This window comes from Haematobia irritans, chromosome 2, assembly GCF_050003625.1.
Source record: "Haematobia irritans isolate KBUSLIRL chromosome 2, ASM5000362v1, whole genome shotgun sequence".
Lineage (NCBI taxonomy): Eukaryota > Metazoa > Arthropoda > Insecta > Diptera > Muscidae > Haematobia > Haematobia irritans.
In genome coordinates this window covers 41,247,335-41,258,931 of record NC_134398.1, presented here as the reverse complement: position 1 = coordinate 41,258,931, position 11,597 = coordinate 41,247,335, and the positions used below count along the sequence as shown (strand labels likewise).

Genomic DNA, 11,597 nt, shown 5'->3' with positions numbered 1-11,597 from the left:
ATTAATTGATTTTTTCAGCAAAATTCAATTAATTTTTTAATTGATTCAATTAAAAATTTAATTGATGTTGATTGCAAAACGCAATTAATTTATTAATTAAAAAAGGTAACTATTTTTAATTACTTAGTTAGATTGGCTTAGAGTTTTTATTTGGATTAACAAATGATTGTTTGAAATACATTTTTAATTAAAAAAGTAAAAAAAATCAGCACTTTTTTTAACTGAATTAGTCTTCCGAATTTGATTAAAAAGTTAATTGTATCAATTAATTTTTTAATTAAACATTTTAAAATTTTCAATCATTGACTTAATTAACTTAATGTTTCTATCATGATTAAAAAGTTAATTGTATCAATTAATTTATTAATTGAAAAAATTTTCAACTTCAATTAACTTTTTAATTGAAAATATTTTGGTGATATTTTTTTCTGTGTACTGAATTAGTAAACCCAAGCATATTTAAAAAAAAAATTTTAAGGGGTTCATATTTATCGGAGTTTTATCTCAATCTGAACAGGAATGCCTGATAATAGATGTGTGTGAAGATAAATGAACCTAGTCTCTATACCTCAAGCGGCTTTGTTTTCGCACAGAGGGCCGTAGTAAAATTTTGTTAAAAATTTAATTGATGCAAAATCGAATTTATCTTAACACTCATTGATATTAGGAGCTATACATAATTTTACACTTACAGAGTCACTATCATGGTTACCACAGGTGGTAGAATTCTACCAAGAATGGTAGATCTTTTACTGTTTGGTAGATTTTCCAAAATATTCTTCTTCAACTAAGAGGTACGTCACAAATTTTCTTTAGAAAAAAAATTTTGACAAAATTTGCGATAGAAATAAAATTTTGACAAAATTTTCTATAAAAAAAAATTTTTGACACAATTTTCTGTAGAAATAAAGTTTTGACAAAATTTTCTATAGAAATAAAATTTTGACAAAATTTTCTATAGAAATAAAATGTTGACAAAATTTTGTATAGAAATAAAATGTTGACAAAATTTTCTTTAGAAATAAAATTTTGACAAAATTTTCTTTAGAAATAAAATTTTGACAAATTTTCTATAGAAAGAAAATTTTGACAAAATGTTCTATAGAAATAAAATGTTTGGCAAAAATTTTTCTATAGAAAATAAATTTTGACGAAATTTTCTACAGAAATGAAATTTTTGGCATAAAGTTTTCTATAGAAATATAAGTTTGACAAAATTTTCTATAGAAATAACATTTTGATAAAATTTTCTACAGAAATAAAATTTTTGGCAAAAGTTTTTCTATAGAAATAAAATTTTGAGAAATTTTTCTATCGAAATAATATTTTGACAAAAATTTCTATCGAAATAAAATTTTGAGAAATTATTCTATAGAAATAAAATTTTGACGAAAATTTTCAATATCAACAAAATGCTGACGAACATTTTCTATAAAAATAAAATTTCGACAAAATTTTCTATAGAAATAAAATTTTGACAAAATTTTCTATTGAAATAAAATTTGGGAGAATTTTCCATAAAAAAAATTGACCAAATTTTTTTTCTAGAAAGAGATTTTTGACAAAATTTTGTATAGAAATAAAATTTTGACAAAAATTTGTATGCAAATAAAATTTTTACAACATTTTCTATTGAAATAAAATTTTGACAAAATTTTCTATAAAAATAAAATTTTGACAAACTTTTCTATAGAAATAAAATTTTGACAAGCTTTTCTATAGAAATAAAATTTTGAGAAAATTTTCTATTGAAATAAAATGTTTACAAAGTTTTCTATAGAAATAAAATTTAGACAAAATTTTCTATTGAAATAAAATTTTGACTAAATTTTCTATAGACATAAAATTTTAACGAAAATTTTCTTTAAAAATAAAATTTTGACGAAAATTATCTATAGAAATAAAATGTTGACAAAATTTTCTATAGAAATAAAATTTTGACAAAATTTTCTATAGAAATAAAATTTTAACAAAATTTTCTATAGATATAAAATTTTGACAAAATTTTCGATAGAAATAAAATTTTGACAAAATTTTCTATAATAATAAAATTTTGACAAAATTTTCTATAGGAATAAAGTATAGAAATAAAATTTTGACAAAATTTGCGATAGAAATAAAACTTTGACCAAATTAAATTTTCTATAGAAATAAAATTTTAACTAATTTTTCTATAGAATTTTCTATAGAAATAAAATTTTAACTAAATTTTCTATAAAAATAAAATTTTTGGCAAACATTTTTCTATCGAAGTAAAAGTTTGACAATATTTTCTATAGAAATAAAATTTTGATAAAATTTGCGATAGAAATAAAATTTTGACCAAATTTTCTATAAAAATTAAATTTTCTATAGAAATAAAATTTTAACCAAATTTTTGGCAAAAATGTTTCTATACAAAATAAAAGTTTGACAGTATTTTCTATAGAAATAATATTTTAACGAATTTTTTTTTTTAATAAAATTTTGACCAAAATTATCTATATAAATAACATTTTGACGAAAATTATCTATAGAAATAACATTTTGACATAATTTTGTATAGAAATAAAAATTTTCAGAAAATTTTCTATAGAATTTTTTTTTTTTAGAAAATTTTCTATAAAAATAAAAATTTGATAAAATGTTCTATAGATATAAAACGTTGACAAAATTTTCTATAGAAATAAAATGTTGACAAAATTTTCGATAGAAATTAAATTTTGACAAAATTTTCTATACAAATAACATGTTGACAATAGACTATAGAAATAAAATTTTGACAAAATTTTCTATAAAAATAACATGTTGACAATAGACTATAGAAATAAAATTTTGACAAAATTTTCTATAGAAATAAAATTTTGACAAAATTTTCGATAGAAATAAAATTTTGACAATATTTTCGATAAAAATAACATTTTTCTATAGAAATCTAAATTTTGACAAAATTTTCTATAGAAATAAAATTGTGACAAACTTTTCTGTTGAAATAAAATTTTGAGAAAATTTTCTATTGAAATAAAATTTTTACAAAGTTTTCTTTAAAAATAAAATTTTGACGAAAATTATCTATAGAAATAACATTTTGACATAATTTTGTATAGAAATAAAATTTTTGAGAAAATTTTCTATAGAAATAAAATTTTGATAAAATTTTCTATAGAAATAAAATTTTGAAAAAATTTTCTATAGCAATAAAATTTTAACGAAAATTTTCTTTAAAAATGAAATTTTAACGAAAATTTTCTTTAAAAATAAAATTTTGACGAAAATTATCTATAGAAATAACTTTTTGACGAAAATTATCTATAGAAATAACATGTTGACATAATTTTGTATAGAAATAAAATTGTTGAAAAATTTTTCTATAGAAAAAAAAAAAAAATCTATTAAAATAAAAATTTGATTAATGCTATATAGAACATAAAAATTTAATTAAATGTAATTATCAAAATTAAATGTTGACAAAATTTTCTATAGAAATAAAATTTTGACAAAATTTTCTGTAGAAATAAAATTTTGACAAAATTTTCTATAGAAATAAAATTTTTAAAAATTTCCATAGAAATAAAATGTTGACAAAATTTTCTATAGAAATAGGATTCTGACAAAGTTTTCTATAAAAATAAAGTTTTGACAAAATTTTCGATAGAAATAAAATTTTGACAAAATTTTCTATATAAATATAATTTTTACAAAATTTTCTATAGAAATAAAATTTTGACAAAATTTTCTGTAGAAATAAAATTTCCATAAAAATAAAAATATGACCAACATTTTTTTTATAGAAATAGAATTTTTACAAAATTTTCTATAGCAATTAAATTTTGACAAAATTTTGTATAGAAGTAAAATTTTGTAAAGTAATTTTTTCACAAAAAAAAATTTAAGTTTTGACAAAATTTTCTATAGAAAACAAATTTTAACAAAATTTTTTGTAGAAATAAAATTTTGACAAAAATTTTGTCTACAAATAAAATTTTGAAAAATTTTCTTGAAAGTCAATATTTTGCAAAAATTTTCTATAAAAATCAAAATGTTGTTGTTGTTTTTTTTATTTCAGCTTAAAACTATGCATTGACTAAACTACAAGTATAGATTAATCAACAGAGGAAAAGAATGGTTGTTAAATTTATTTAGGCAAAGCCCTATAGACTGCAAGATGGTGGGATGAACGCACGTTTCAGAATTACCACATTTCAGTAGCATCCTCTATTTGCAGCAAAAACTTCGGCTTTTGCCGAAATAAATCTTTGTACAAACATCTGTCTTTACCTTTGTCAATTCATCGATTTGATTGTAGGTTGGCTGAGTTTATTTTGAGCGTGCTTCCTTTTACTTCTTTCGTTTTGTTATTGTTTGTTTATTCTTCAGTCATTATTGTTTTTTCTGATTTCAACTTAAAAGCGCAATAATAACAATAATGAAATAAAATTTTGACACAATTTTCTACAAAAATAAAATTTTGACAAAATTTTCTATAAAAATAAAATTTTTAAAAAATGTTCTAAAGAAATAAAATGTTGACAAAATTTTCTATAAAAATCAAAATTTTGACAAAATTGTCTATAGAAATAAAATTTTGACAAAAATTTCTATAGAAATAAAATTATGGCGAAATTTTCTATAAAAAATTTTTTTTTGATAAAATTTTCTATAGAAATAACATGTTGACCACATTTTTCTATAGAAATCGAAATTTTGACAAAATTTTTCTATAGAAATAAAATTTTGCAAAAATTTTCTATAGAAACAAAATTTTGAGAAAATTTCCTATAGAAATAAAATTTTGCAAAAATTTTCTATAAAAATAAAATCTTGAAAAAATTTTCTATAGAAATAACATTTTGACAAAATTTTGTATAGAAATAAAATTTTGACAAAATTCTCTATAGAAATAAAATTTTGACAAAATTTTCTATAGAAATAACATTTTGACAAAAGTTTTGAGAAAAATAAAGTTTTAATAAATTTGTCGATAGAAATAATATTTTGACACAATTTTCTATAAAAATAAAATTTTAAAATTTTATATTAACGATTACCCGCAACCCCAATATGTTTCCACTATTCCACGTTTGGCGGATTTTCAATTGAAACCGGTTAACTGGTCTCGCTTTTGGACATGCTAACATTGTAGCATTTCTTTTATTGAAATTAACTGTAATAGTCTTTTATGACCTTTGTTTGCAGATCGTTCTTTACCATTTTCCTTTATGAAGCTTAAATAATAGCATTGATTTCTTAATTGAAAGTAATCAGATTAAATGTCTTTTGTATTGTCTACTATCATCATCATTTTGACCTCTATCCTTATTGTCATATGGCCTTAATGTGACTGGGTAATATAGATGGACCTATACAACGACCTTAATGGTAGCAAAAGTAGCAAAAAGTTGCTTTCTATTGATTATTCTTTGTGATCCGCTTAACGATAGCTGGCTTCTATTTGATACTAGTTTCTTTCACATCTCCACCCACATCCGGTGCTATATGCAAAATTGAATTTACCTTGAAGAGACAAAGGACGAAAGCATGAAAAGTGAATAGAGAATTATAAGTGTGTTGCTAATAATGAAGAAGAAAATATAATACGAACTTAATTAAAACCGAAGTCAAATAATAAAAAACCCAAATTGCGGTAATATGATATTATCTTGAATTGGAAGATTGACTTAAATTTTCCTAAAGGTCATATTCGAAGAGTTTTACTGTATTCAATAAATGCAAGTAGGTTATACATAGACTTATAATGTGATGCCTAAAAGTATGCAAATAAATGTAATGCCCAAAAGTATGTTAGCCAAAATCCGATAGCCTTTGTAGCTAGTGATTTAATGTTTATTATAGTTTTTACAATTGTAATAAATAATGAAAAAATAAATAAATAATGCTGGGAAAATTTTTCTATAGAAATAAAATTTTGGCAAAATTTTCTATAGGAATAAAATGTTGACAAAATTTTCAATAAAAAAATAATTTTGACAAAATTTTCTGTAGAAATGAAATTTTGACAACATTTTGTATAGAAATAAAATTTTATGAAATTTTTGAGAACATTTTCTATAGAAATAATATGTTGACAAAATTGTCTATAGAAATGAAAGTTTGACAACATTTTCTATAGAAATAAAATTTCTACAAACTTTTCTATAAAAATAAAATTTTGACAAAAATTTTCTATAGAAATAAAATATTGTCAAAATTTTCTAAAGAAATAAAATTTTAACAAAATTTTCTATAGAAATAAAATTTTGACAAAAATGTTCTATAGAAATAAAATATTGTCAAAATTTTGTACAGAACAAAAATTTTGCACAAATTTTCTACAGAAATAAAATTTTGACAAAATTTTCTATAGAAAAATTAGAGAAAATTTTCTATAGAAACAACATTTTGAGAAAATTTTCTATAGAAATAAAATTTTGGGGAAATTTTCTATTGAAATAACATTTTTGCAAAATTTTCTAAAGAAATAAAATTTTGAGAAAATTTTCCATAGAAATACAATTTTGACAAAATTTTCTACAGAACAAAAATTTTGCACAAATTTTCTATAGAAATGAAATTTTGACGAAAATTTTCTATCGAAATAACATTTTGAGAAAATTTTCTATAGAAAAAAATTTCGAGAAAATTTTGTATAGAACTAAAATTTTGTCGAAAAATTTCTATAGAAATACAATTTTGAGAAAATTTTCTATAGAAATAAAATTTTGACCAAATTTTCTGTAAGAATAAAATTTTTGGCAAAATTTTCTATAGAAATGCAATTTTTGCAAAATTTTATATAAAAATAAAATTTTTGCCAAAATTTTTTATAGAAATAAAACTTTTGGCTAAATTTTCTATAGAAATACAATTTTCTAAAATTTTTTTATAGATATAAAATTTTGACCAAATTTTCTATAGAAATAACATATTGAGAAAATTTTCGTTAGAAATAAAATTTCGACAAAATTTTTTATAGAAATAAAACTCTTGGCAAAATTTTCTATAGAAATACAATTTTGTAAAAAATTTCTATAGAAATAAAATTTTGACAAAATTTTCTATCGAAATAAAATTTTGAATGCGTCAACATATGTCATTATGCATAGCTGCTTATTCTTGAAGTTTTTTTTATATATTCATAAAATCCTTATAGTCCTTTGCCTTCCAAATAAAGTAAATTAATCTCACTTTAAGCTCATAAAGGGTGATACGGTCAAAATTTGGTCAATATAAACTTGACATATTTCTTTCAATGTTGCATTTAAAAAACCTAAACACCCCTCATTTTGAAGGTGTGTGTGTGTAGAATGTTGCTCCTATTTTGATTTTGGAATTCACTTTTCAGTTGTCAAATTCCCGTCCAAGAAAGAAGAGCAGCGTATCAAAATTTTGCTCGCGCATCGCGAAAATCCGAGCTATTCGCACGCAAAGCTGGCAAAATCGCTAAAAGTTGCCAAATCAACCGTTACAAATGTAATTAAAGTGTTTGGGGAACGTTTGTCGACAGCCAGAAAGTCTGGATCGGGGGGAAATCGAAAACCGGAAGCCGCTGAGACGACAAAGAGAGTTGCCGGTAGTTTCAAGCGAAACCCTAACCTCTCTCTCCGAGATGCCGCAAATAAGCTGGGTGTGTCGTCTACAACCATGCATCGAGCCAAAAAACGAGCCGAACTCGACTTACAAGAAGGTAGTGACTCCAAATCGCGATGATAAACAAAATACGTCGGCCAAAGCGCGATCCCGGAGGCTGTACACGGCGATGCTGACGAAGTTTGACTGCGTGGTAATGGACGACAAAACCTACGTCAAAGCCGACTACAAGCAGCTTTATACGGCAAAAGGAAGGAGAAAGGTAGCAGATATTTTCAAGCACATAAAACTGTCAAAGTTCGCAAAGAAATATCTGGTTTGGCAAGCCATCTGTACCTGTGGCTTGAAAAGCAGCATTTTCATAGCTTCCGGGACTGTCAACCAAGAAATTTACGTGAAAGAGTGTTTGAATAAACGTCTGCTGCCTTTCCTGAAGATACACGGTTGTTCCGTACTGTTTTGGCCGGATTTGGCATCTTGCCATTACGGTAAAAAGGCCATGGAGTGGTACGCCGCCAACAACGTGCAGGTGGTTCCCAAGGACAAGAACCCTCCCAACACGCCAGAGCTCCGCCCAATTGAGAAATACTGGGCTATTGTCAAGCGGAACCTAAAGAAGACCAAAAAACTGCTAAGGACGAGCAGCAGTTCAAGGCAAACTGGCTTTCTGCGGCGAAGAAGGTGGACAAGGTGGCTGTACAAAATCTGATGGCAGGTGTTAAGCGTGAGGCCCGGCAATTTGGATTTGGAAAAGCGAAAGCCTAACTGAATATTTTTCCTGAATTTTATACTAATTGAACTTGAAAAATAAATTTAATTTGATTTTTTAAATAAACGATTTCACCGATTTACACGCGTTTTCCCTTGACCAAATTTTGACCGTATCACCCTTTACAACTTTTATAACAAAGCTCAATTTGTTGGTTGTCTTTTTGTCCTTCAAACTGCACTATCAAGTTAAGATGCTACAATGCCATCGTGAACTGGAATTCCTTTACATTAATCATACAGCTGATATCCCTTTTAAGAATAGCACTCACGTTAAATTTTATGGTGTAAAGCCAGCAACCCCTATTTCATAAAAAAAACTGTCATAAAAAAAGGGGAAGAAATGAAAATGAAACACCACCAACTTAAACAAGTCGGGTTAAATTCTTTGAATTATAGATGTGAACACAAAAAACACATCCTTTGACTAGCAGTCATTGAACCTTGACCTTGGACTTTAATAAAGACCAGCAAGCCGCTCGCACGTATTTCTCTTACATAGTTTGTTTAAATGTGACTTTTTCAGTTAACTTCATATCTTCAATTATCAAAATTTTATAGGTAAATTGAGATGCTATTTTTGGAATTCCGTTTAAAATGGCGGTCATAGCCCAACATAGTCATTTCACTGTATTATCATCATCATCATCATCGATTGACCACCATATGGTGCCCATGTATAGTCGGCCGTTTTAACTCGTTACGCTGAATGATCAAATGAGGGTTCATCACAAATGGGTTTCGACAACAACAAAACCTTTCCTCTTCTATTTTCCGGCCTTTAAACGGAAATCTATTGTGATGAACCAATGAGTATCTGGTGTTGAAATTTATTATGGTAAACGCTTTGTAATTTTCCATGGTAATGGCTATGATAAACCATAATTGTTCATTTCCCTACAAGTTCTACCTTTGTCCGTTGAACAAAGGTCAGCGGTTGTTATTTGCTAGAGAATACTATAAGGTTGAAACACAAAAAAAATCATAAACCATAAAGAATTTTGACAAAATTTTAGTTTTATAAAAATTTTGTATAAAAATTTGAATATTTTAAACAATAGAATTTTGTCTATAGAAAATTTTGTCAAAATTTTATGTCTATAGAAAATTTTGTCAAAATTTTATTTCTATAGAAAATTTTGTCAAAATTTTATTTCTATAGAAAATTTTGTCAAAATTTTATTTCTATAGAAAATTTTTTAAAAATTTTTTTTCTATAGAAAATTTCGTCAAAATTTCATTTCTATAGAACATTCTGTCAAAATTTTATTTCTATTGAAAATTTTTTCACAATTTTATTTCTACAGAATATTTTGTCAAAATTTTATTTCTATTGAAAATTTTGTCAAAATTTTATTTCTATTGAAAATTTTGTCAAAATTTTATTTCTATTGAAAATTTTGTCAAAATTTTATTTCTATAGAAAATTTTGTCAAAATTTTATTTCTATAGAAACTTTGTCAAAATTTTATTTGTATTGAAAATTTTGTCAAAATTTTACTTCTATAGAAAATTTTGTCAAAATTTTATGTCCATAGAAAATTTTGTCAAAATTTTATTTCTATAGAAAATTTTGTCAAAATTTTATTTCTATAGAAAATTTTTTAAAAAATTTATTTCTAAAGAAAATTTCTTCAAAATTTCATTTCTATAGAAAATTTTGCCAAAATTTTATTTCTATTGAAAATTTTGTCAAAAATTTATTTCTATTGAAAATTTTGTCAAAATTTTATTTCTATAGAAAATTTTGTCAAAATTTTATTTCTATAGAAAATTTTGTCAAGATTTTATTTCTATAGAAAATTTTTTAAAAAATGTATTTCTATAGAAAATTTCGTCAAAATTTTATTTCCACAGCAAATTTTATTTCTATAGAAAATTTTTGTCAAAATTTTATTTCTATAGAAAATTTTGTCAAAATTTTATTTTTATAGAAAATTTTTTAAAAAAATGTATTTCTATAGAAAATTTCGTCAAAATTTTATTTCCACAGCAAATTTTATTTCTATAGAAAATTTTGTGAAAATTTTATTTCTATAGAAAATTTTGTCAACATTTTATTTCTATAGAAAATTTTTTAAAAATTTTATTTCTATAGAAAATTTTGTCAAAATTTTATTTCTATTGAAAATGTTGTCAAAATTTTATTTCTATAGAAAATTTTGTCAAAATTTTATTTCTATAGAAAATTTTGTCAAAATTTTATTTCTATAGAAAATTTTGTCAAAATTTTATTTCTTCAGAAAATTTTGTCAACATTTTATTTTTATAGAAAATTTTTTAAAAAATTTATTTCTATAGAAAATTTTTTAAAAATTTTATTTCTATAGAAAATTTTTTAAAAATTTTATTTCTATAGAAAATTGTTATTTCTATAGAAAATATTCTTATACTCTCATTTTCTCATACTTTTATTTCTGTAGCAATTTTGTCAAAGCTTAACTTCTATAGAAAATTTTGTCAAAATTTTATTTCTATGGAAAATTTTGTCAAAATTTTATTTCTATAGAAAATTTTGTCAAAATTTTATTTCTATAGAAAATTTTGTCAACATTTTATTTCTATAGAAAAATCTTTAAAAATTTTATATCTATAGAAAATTTTATTTCTATACAAAATTTTATTTCGATAGAAAATTTTATTTCTATACAAAACTTTATTTCGATAGAAAATTTTGTCAAAATTTTATTTCTATTGAAAATGTCAACATTTTATTTCTATAGAAAGTTTTGTCAAAATTTTATTTCTATAGAAAATTTGTTAAAAATTTTATTTCTATAGAAAATTTTGTCAAAATGTTATTTCTATAGGAAATGTTGTCAAAATTTTATTTCTAAAGAAAATTTTGTCAAAATTTTATATCCATAGAAAATGTTGTAAAAATTTTATTTCTATATAAAATTTTGTCAAAACTTTATCTCCATATAAAATTTTGTCAAAATTTTATTTCTATAGAAAATTTTGTCAAAATTTTATTTCTATAGAAAATTTTGTCAAAATTTTATTTCTATAGAAAATTTTGTCAAAATTTTATTTCTATAGAAAATTTTGTCAAAATTTCATTTCTATAGCAAATTTTGTCAAAATTTCACTTTTATAGAAGATTTTATATACATAGAAAATGTTGTCAAAATTTTATTTCTATAGAAAATTTTGTCAAAATTTTATTTCTATAGAAAATTTTGTCAAAATTTTATTTCTATAGAAAATTTTCTCAAAATTTTATTTCTATAGGAAAATTTGTCAAAATTCTATTTCTATAG

General features: G+C 22.8%; 1 protein-coding gene across 3 annotated transcripts in view; it reads left to right on the top strand.

The window, feature by feature from the left end:
- kuz (zinc-dependent metalloprotease kuz) overlaps nt 1-11,597 on the top strand; it is a 532,667-nt gene that overhangs the window by 32,971 nt on the left and 488,099 nt on the right. The gene's annotated exons all lie outside the window — the stretch shown is intronic.